The sequence below is a fragment of the Engystomops pustulosus genome, unplaced genomic scaffold (genome assembly GCF_040894005.1).
Source record: "Engystomops pustulosus unplaced genomic scaffold, aEngPut4.maternal MAT_SCAFFOLD_20, whole genome shotgun sequence".
Lineage (NCBI taxonomy): Eukaryota > Metazoa > Chordata > Amphibia > Anura > Leptodactylidae > Engystomops > Engystomops pustulosus.
Window position 1 is genome coordinate 52338 of NW_027284961.1, and position 8854 is coordinate 61191.

The 8854-nt window shown below is 49.0% G+C and overlaps 1 long non-coding RNA gene across 1 annotated transcript; it reads left to right on the forward strand.

Moving 5' to 3' along the window:
- The first annotated feature begins 799 nt into the window (after positions 1 to 799).
- Positions 800 to 6064, forward strand: LOC140106849 (uncharacterized). Its single transcript, XR_011850882.1, has 3 exons — positions 800 to 955; positions 1854 to 2029; positions 5544 to 6064. It is a non-coding gene; the product is annotated as an uncharacterized lncRNA (long non-coding RNA).
- The last annotated feature ends 2790 nt before the right edge of the window (positions 6065 to 8854 follow it).

The window sequence follows — 8854 nt, forward strand, 5'->3', positions numbered from 1 at the left end:
TGTATCCGCCATGTCTGCTGTAATATGTGATGTATCAGCCATGTCTGCTGTAATATGTGATGTATCAGCCATGGCTGCTGTAATATGTGATGTATCAGCCATGTCTGCTGTAATATGTGATGTATCAGCCATGTCTGCTGTAATATGTGATGTATCAGCCATGGCTGCTGTAATATGTGATGTATCAGCCATGTCTGCTGTAATATGTGATGTATCAGCCATGTCTGCTGTAATATGTGATGTATCAGCCATGTCTGCTGTAATATCTGATGTATCAGCCATGGCTGCTGTAATATCTGATGTATCAGCCATGTCTGCTGTAATATGTGATGTATCCGCCATGTCTGCTGTAAGAGCACATATGAGCTGCAGAAAGCTGTGTGAGGTAATACATCCCATAGAGATCCCTGTGTGAAGCAGATCCCTGCTCAGCCATGTCTGCACTATGTGAGGTAACTGGGAGCAGGTCTCCCCTGTAGCATGGTCACATAATATTATAAAATATTTCTCCCCAGTAACATTAAGCAGCCATATCCGCAGTGTATGAGGTAATAAGCTGACATACAGTCATGTCTGCCATATATAAGATAACTGGGCTTATATTCATGAGGAGATTATTACATAAACTCCTGTGTTAATTATGATTTCTGAGGTAAAAATCCTTCTATACCTGATGTAGAAGCTGATTGTACACTAGTACATGATGTGTGAGGTGTATGTGGTGACTACAGTGTGATATAACCTCAGTATTATACTCCCCCAGGCAGCAGACATGTTTCTCCATGGTAGCGGCTAAATCCTATAACTCAGAGGGACCCTGTGACATCACCGAGTCACGTGACGTACTGCAACCACGTGACCACATGGTGGCGCCAGATGCTTCTGAGGAGCTGTCTCTCTCCCTCTCAGCTTCTTTTGCTTAGTGATGGCTGATCGAGTCTGTGCCTTACAGCAGGTATTTATCCTGAATGCTGAGGTGGGGTGATGCTGGCTGCACATACAAATGTGGGGACAGTTCAGTTACCTATGGTGTGTGGCAAAACGATAGCAGCGTGTGGATGATGAGAAGAGTGAAAATGGCTGCGGGGTCTAGGTGATGAGTGGGGGGCAAAGATGGCTGCAGGGGCTGATGGGGGGGGCAAAGATGGCTGCAAGGGCTGATGGGGGGGGGCAAAGATGGCTGCAGGGGCTGACGGGAGACATAGATGGCTGCAGGGCCTGATGGGGGGCAAAGATGGCTGCAGGGGCTGATGGGGGGGGGCAAAGATGGCTGCAGGGGCTGATGGGGGGGGCAAAGATGGCTGCAAGGGCTGATGGGGGGGGGGCAAAGATGGCTGCAGGGGCTGACGGGAGACATAGATGGCTGCAGGGGCTGACGGGAGACATAGATGGCTGCAGGGCCTGACGGGGGCAAAGATGGCTGCAGGGGATGATGGGGGGCAAAGATGGCTGCAGGGGATGACGGGGGGCAAAGATGGCTGCAGGGGCTGACGGGGGGCAAAGATGGCTGCAGGGGATGACGGGGGGCAAAGATGGCTGCAGGGGATGACGGGGGGCAAAGATGGCTGCAGGGGATGACGGGGGGCAAAGATGGCTGCAGGGGATGACGGGGGGCAAAGATGGCTGCAGGGGATGACGGGGGGCAAAGATGGCTGCAGGGGATGACGGGGGGCAAAGATGGCTGCAGGGGATGACGGGGGGCAAAGATGGCTGCAGGGGATGACGGGGGGCAAAGATGGCTGCAGGGGCTGATGGGGGGGGGCAAAGCGTCTAATTGCGTCTAATTAGTCTAAATAAAGCCTAATATTTATTCCTTAAAATTCTAATCTACAACAATGTTTTTCACTTAACAGAAAGAGCCATGGCTGGGACGAGTGGTTGGCGATCGCCTAGGGCACTACCCTTGCCACCCATCCTGGGGCGCTGTCCTTCAGTAGCGATCAGACGTGTATGTATCTGAGACGCATCATCATAGAGAGGGGAAGTTACCGCTGTGCAACAGACCATGCGGTTCCAGGGAGCGCAGTTGGTGAGTATTATTTAGAAGACTATATACTCCAGGGTGGGGGGCACGATGGCTATATACTCCAGGGTGGGGGGCACGATGGCTATATAGTACAGGGTGGGGGGCACGATGGCTATATACTACAGGGGAGGGAGGCACGATGGCTATATACTACAGGGGAGGGAGGCACGATGGCTATATACTACAGGGGGGGAGGCACGATGGCTATATACTACAGGGGAGGGAGGCACGATGGCTATATACTACAGGGGAGGGAGGCACGATGGCTATATACTACAGGGGGGGGAGGCACGATGGCTATATACTACAGGGGGGGGAGGCACGATGGCTATATACTACAGGAGAGGGAGGCACGATGGCTATATACTCCAGGGGAGGGAGGCACGATGGCTATATACTCCAGGGGAGGGAGGCACGATGGCTATATACTCCAGGGGAGGGAGGCACGATGGCTATATACTCCAGGGGAGGGAGGCACGATGGCTATATACTCCAGGGGAGGGAGGCACGATGGCTATATACTCCAGGGGAGGGAGGCACGATGGCTATATAGTACAGGGGGGGGAGGCACGATGGCTATATACTACAGGGGGGTGAGGCACGATGGCTATATACTCCAGGGTGGGGGGCACGATGGCTATATAGTACAGGGTGGGGGGCACGATGGCTATATACTACAGGGGAGGGAGGCACGATGGCTATATACTACAGGGGGGGGAGGCACGATGGCTATATACTACAGGGGGGGGGAGGCACGATGGCTATATACTACAGGGGAGGGAGGCACGATGGCTATATACTCCAGGGGAGGGAGGCACGATGGCTATATACTCCAAGGGAGGGAGGCACGATGGCTATATACTCCAGGGGAGGGAGGCACGATGGCTATATACTACAGGGGGGTGAGGCACGATGGCTATATACTCCAGGGGAGGGAGGCACGATGGCTATATACTACAGGGGGGTGAGGCACGATGGCTATATACTACAGGGGAGGGAGGCACGATGGCTATATACTACAGGGGAGGGAGGCACGATGGCTATATACTACAGGGGGGTGAGGCACGATGGCTATATACTACAGGGGAGGGAGGCACGATGGCTATATACTACAGGGGGGGGAGGCACGATGGCTATATACTACAGGGGGGGAGGCACGATGGCTATATACTACAGGGGGGGAGGCACGATGGCTATATACTACAGGGGGGGAGGCACGATGGCTATATACTACAGGGGAGGGAGGCACGATGGCTATATACTACAGGGGGGGAGGCACGATGGCTATATACTACAGGGGGGGGAGGCACGATGGCTATATACTACAGGGGGGGAGGCACGATGGCTATATACTCCAGGGGAGGGAGGCACGATGGCTATATACTCCAGGGGAGGGAGGCACGATGGCAATATACTCCAGGGGAGGGAGGCACGATGGCTATATACTACAGGGGGGTGAGGCACGATGGCTATATACTCCAGGGGAGGGAGGCACGATGGCTATATACTACAGGGGGGTGAGGCACGATGGCTATATACTACAGGGGAGGGAGGCACGATGGCTATATACTACAGGGGGGTGAGGCACGATGGCTATATACTACAGGGGAGGGAGGCACGATGGCTATATACTACAGGGGGGGGAGGCACGATGGCTATATACTACAGGGGGGGAGGCACGATGGCTATATACTACAGGGGGGGAGGCACGATGGCTATATACTACAGGGGGGGAGGCACGATGGCTATATACTACAGGGGGGGAGGCACGATGGCTATATACTACAGGGGGGGGAGGCACGATGGCTATATACTACAGGGGGGGAGGCACGATGGCTATATACTACAGGGGGGGGAGGCACGATGGCTATATACTACAGGGGGGGAGGCACGATGGCTATATACTACAAAAACCCTAAAAATTCAAATCCCCCCCCCTTTCCCTAGAACTGATATAAATATAAATAAACAGTAAAAATCATAAACACATCAGGTATTGCTGCTTCCGAAAATGCCCGATCTATCAAAATATGATAACGGTTTTTCACTGCGTTTAATCCCGTAACGGAAAATCGCGCCCAAAGTCGAAAATGGCACTTTTTTTGTCATTTAAAAATTTTTTAAAATTCTATAAAAAGTGATCACAAGGTCGAACAGTCCTAAAATTGATAACATTTTAAATGTCATCAAAATCCGCAAAAAACGACACCACCCACAGCTCCGTACACCAAAGTATAAAAAAGTTATTAGCGCCAGAAGATGGCAAAATCCCCCAAAAAATTTTTGTACAGGAGGTTTTAATTTTTTTTAAATGTATGAAAACATTATAAAACCTATATAAATTTGGTATCCCCGTAATCGCACAGACCCAAAGAATAAAGTAGACGCGTCATTTGGGGCGCTCAGTTAAATCCGTAAGATCCAAGCTCACAAGAAGACGGCACAAATGCGTTTTTTACCAATTTCACTGCATTTGGAATTTTTTTCCCGCTTCCTAGTACACGGCATGGAATATTCAATACCATCACTATGAAGTGCAATTTGTTACGCAGAAAATAAGCCATCATACAGCTCTGTACATGGAAAAATAAAAAAGTTATGGATTTTTGATCATTGGGAGTAAAAAATGAAAATGAAAAAACAGAAAAGGGCCAGGTCCTGAAAGGGTTAAAGGACATATAACACCAGGATAATGGATTGTAACCCAAGCACACTGACATACTGGTGTGTGCCCCCTCGGGCAGATTTTGCTCTTTAGCTTCTTACTCCCTTTTCAAATGCCTTAAAAAAAAATATATATATATATTATATATATTACAGGCAGTCCCCGGGTTACGTACAAGATAGGGTCTGGAGGTTGAATTTGTATGTAAGTCAAAACTGTATATTTTATAATTGTAGATCCAGACAAAAAATTTTTTGGCCCCTGTGACAATGGGAGTTTAAACATTTTTTTGCTGTAATGGGACCAAGGATTATCCACAAATCTTCATTACAGACACCTTACAGCTGATTATTGCAGCCTGGGACTATAGTAAAGCATTCAGAAAGCTTCATCAGAAGTCAGAGGGGTCTGTCTGTAACTATGGGTTGTCTGTAAGTTGGGTGTCCTTAAGTAGGGGACCGCCTGTATATAATTGAATGAGCCTGAGTGGCCCCTGGCTCCATAGGTGCTAATGGAGACTGGAGCCCCTGAGGCTCATCTGCATAATGTTAAAAGCCTAAGAGCATAACAAGCTTAAAGAACAGCAGATCCTGCAGAGGGGGCACACGCAATCATGTGCTTGGTTTATAATGCTTCATCCTGGTGATAGATGTCCTTTATGGGAGGCCTCTACTGGAATAAAAGCTATAACCTGAGTACACCAATAGGGGCCTAAATGCTGTAAATGCCTATTTCGCCATCAAGTCTAAATACAGCCATGGATACACTAAAACAGCCCTTTCATTTTTCCCATCCTACAATCTACTTCTATGCCTGGCGGTAATATTGTGTGTGTTTTTGTCTCTCCTTTAGATTCTATTCTGTATGGGATCCTGGAGGCAGCACGTTACCACAAAGGGAGAAAAAGTAGAAAAGAAGATCACAGCTACACGGACGTCAGAACAAAAAGTCCTTAAAGAGGACAATCACCATGGTAAACTTGTTTTATTGAACTTCCCACCATGTGGAGGCTTGCTTCATGGCACTTTTGCCTGCAGCAAGGGAGTGGTCATGCATTTATGCTAATCTTCTCTTACACTGTGCCATCAGCGGCAGACAGTGTCATTGAAGATACTGAAGCCGTGGTGTATGCAGAGTGTGATCTCGCTGTGCTACAGCCAACACGACCACACTGCCTCCTACATGACTGGAAGTTTAGTAAAGCATATTTAACATGGTGATAAGCCCTCTTTAAAAGGGCTATGTGCTTTGTTATACCCTTGGCCTCTGAGGCCACTGGAAGACTGCAGCAGGCCCGGAGCTTGTCCTGCTTTTGAGGGAATGTTCTATTGTGCCATATTAAAAAAAAGTTGAATAAATTTATATTAAAAATGTCCTTTTATTTTTTCTCACTTCAGTTGTTGAACATTCTATTCCTCTCTGTACAGCCTAGAATAGTGACAGCTCTGCTCTATCCGTCTCTGTACAGCCTAGAATAGTGACAGCTCCGCTCTATCCGTCTCTGTACAGCCTAGAATAGTGACAGCTCTGCTCTATCCGTCTCTGTACAGCCTAGAATAGTGACAGCTCCGCTCCATCCGTCTCTCTCTGTACAGCCTAGAATAGTGACAGCTCCGCTCTATCCATCTCTCTCTGTACAGCCTAGAATAGTGACAGCTCTGCTCTATCCCTCTCTGTACAGCCTAGAATAGTGACAGCTCTGCTCTATCCGTCTCTGTACAGCCTAGAATAGTGACAGCTCCGCTCTATCCCTCTCTGTACAGCCTAGAATAGTGACAGCTCTGCTCTATCCGTCTCTGTACAGCCTAGAATAGTGACAGCTCTGCTCTATCCCTCTCTGTACAGCCTAGAATAGTGACAGCTCTGCTCTATCCGTCTCTGTACAGCCTAGAATAGTGACAGCTCCGCTCTATCCGTCTCTGTACAGCCTAGAATAGTGACAGCTCTGCTCTATCCGTCTCTGTACAGCCTAGAATAGTGACAGCTCCGCTCTATCCATCTCTCTCTGTACAGCCTAGAATAGTGACAGCTCTGCACTATCCCTCTCTGTACAGCCTAGAATAGTGACAGCTCTGCTCTATCCGTCTCTGTACAGCCTAGAATAGTGACAGCTCTGCACTATCCCTCTCTGTACAGCCTAGAATAGTGACAGCTCTGCTCTATCCGTCTCTGTACAGCCTAGAATAGTGACAGCTCCGCTCTATCCCTCTCTGTACAGCCTAGAATAGTGACAGCTCTGCTCTATCCATCTCTGTACAGCCTAGAATAGTGACAGCTCCGCTCTATCCCTCTCTGTACAGCCTAGAATAGTGACAGCTCTGCTCTATCCCTCTCTGTACAGCCTAGAATAGTGACAGCTCTGCTCTATCCCTCTCTGTACAGCCTAGAATAGTGACAGCTCTGCTCTATCCCTCTCTGTATAGCCTAGAATAGTGACAGCTCCGCTCTATCCATCTCTGTACAGCCTAGAATAGTGACAGCTCTGCTCTATCCCTCTCTGTACAGCCTAGAATAGTGACAGCTCCGCTCTATCCATCTCTGTACAGCCTAGAATAGTGACAGCTCTGCTCTATCCGTCTCTGTACAGCCTAGAATAGTGACAGCTCCGCTCTATCCCTCTCTGTACAGACTAGAATAGTGACAGCTCCGCTCTATCCCTCTCTGTACAGTCTAGAATAGTGACAGCTCCGCTCTATCCGTCTATGTACAGCCTAGAATAGTGCCAGCTCCGCTCTATCCCTCTATGTACAGCCTAGAATAGTGACAGCTCCGCTCTATCCGTCTCTGTACAGCCTAGAATAGTGACAGCTCTGCTCTATCCCTCTCTGTACAGCCTAGAATAGTGACAGCTCCGCTCTATCCCTCTCTGTACAGCCTAGAATAGTGACAGCTCTGCTCTATCCGTCTCTGTACAGCCTAGAATAGTGACAGCTCTGCTCTATCCCTCTCTGTACAGCCTAGAATAGTGACAGCTCCGCTCTATCCCTCTCTGTACAGCCTAGAATAGTGACAGCTCTGCTCTATCCCTCTCTGTACAGCCTAGAATAGTGACAGCTCCGCTCTATCCCTCTCTGTACAGCCTAGAATAGTGACAGCTCTGCTCTATCCCGCTCTGTACAGCCAAGAATAGAGACAGCTCTGCTCTATCCCTCTCTGTACAGCCTAGAATAGTGACAGCTCCGCTCTATCCCTCTCTGTACAGCCTAGAATAGTGACAGCTCTGCTCTATCCCTCTCTGTACAGCCTAGAATAGTGACAGCTCCGCTCTATCCCTCTCTGTACAGCCTAGAATAGTGACAGCTCCGCTCTATCCCTCTCTGTACAGACTAGAATAGTGACAGCTTCGCTCTATCCCTCTCTGTACAGACTGGAATAGTGACAGCTCCGCTCTATCCCTCTCTGTACAGCCTAGAATAGTGACAGCTCCGCTCTATCCCTCTCTGTACAGCCTAGAATAGTGACAGCTCCGCTCTATCCCTCTCTGTACAGCCTAGAATAGTGACAGCTCCGCTCTATCCCTCTCTGTATAGCCTAGAATAGTGACAGCTCCGCTCTATCACTCTCTGTACAGCCTAGAATAGTGACAGCTCCGCTCTATCCCTCTCTGTACAGCCTAGAATAGTGACAGCTCCGCTCTATCCCTCTCTGTACAGCCTAGAATAGTGACAGCTCTGCTCTATCCCTCTCTGTACAGCCTAGAATAGTGACAGCTCCGCTCTATCCATCTCTGTACAGCCTAGAATAGTGACAGCTCCGCTCTATCCATCTCTGTACAGCCTAGAATAGTGACAGCTCTGCTCTATCCGTCTCTGTACAGCCTAGAATAGTGACAGCTCCGCTCTATCCCTCTCTGTACAGACTAGAATAGTGACAGCTCCGCTCTATCCCTCTCTGTACAGCCTAGAATAGTGACAGCTCTGCTCTATCCGTCTCTGTACAGCCTAGAATAGTGACAGCTCCGCTCTATCCCTCTCTGTACAGCCTAGAATAGTGACAGCTCCGCTCTATCCCTCTCTGTACAGCCTAGAATAGTGACAGCTCCGCTCTATCCCTCTCTGTACAGCCTAGAATAGTGACAGCTCCGCTCTATCCCTCTCTGTACAGCCTAGAATAGTGACAGCTCTGCTCTATCCGTCTCTGTACAGCCTAGAATAGTGACAGCT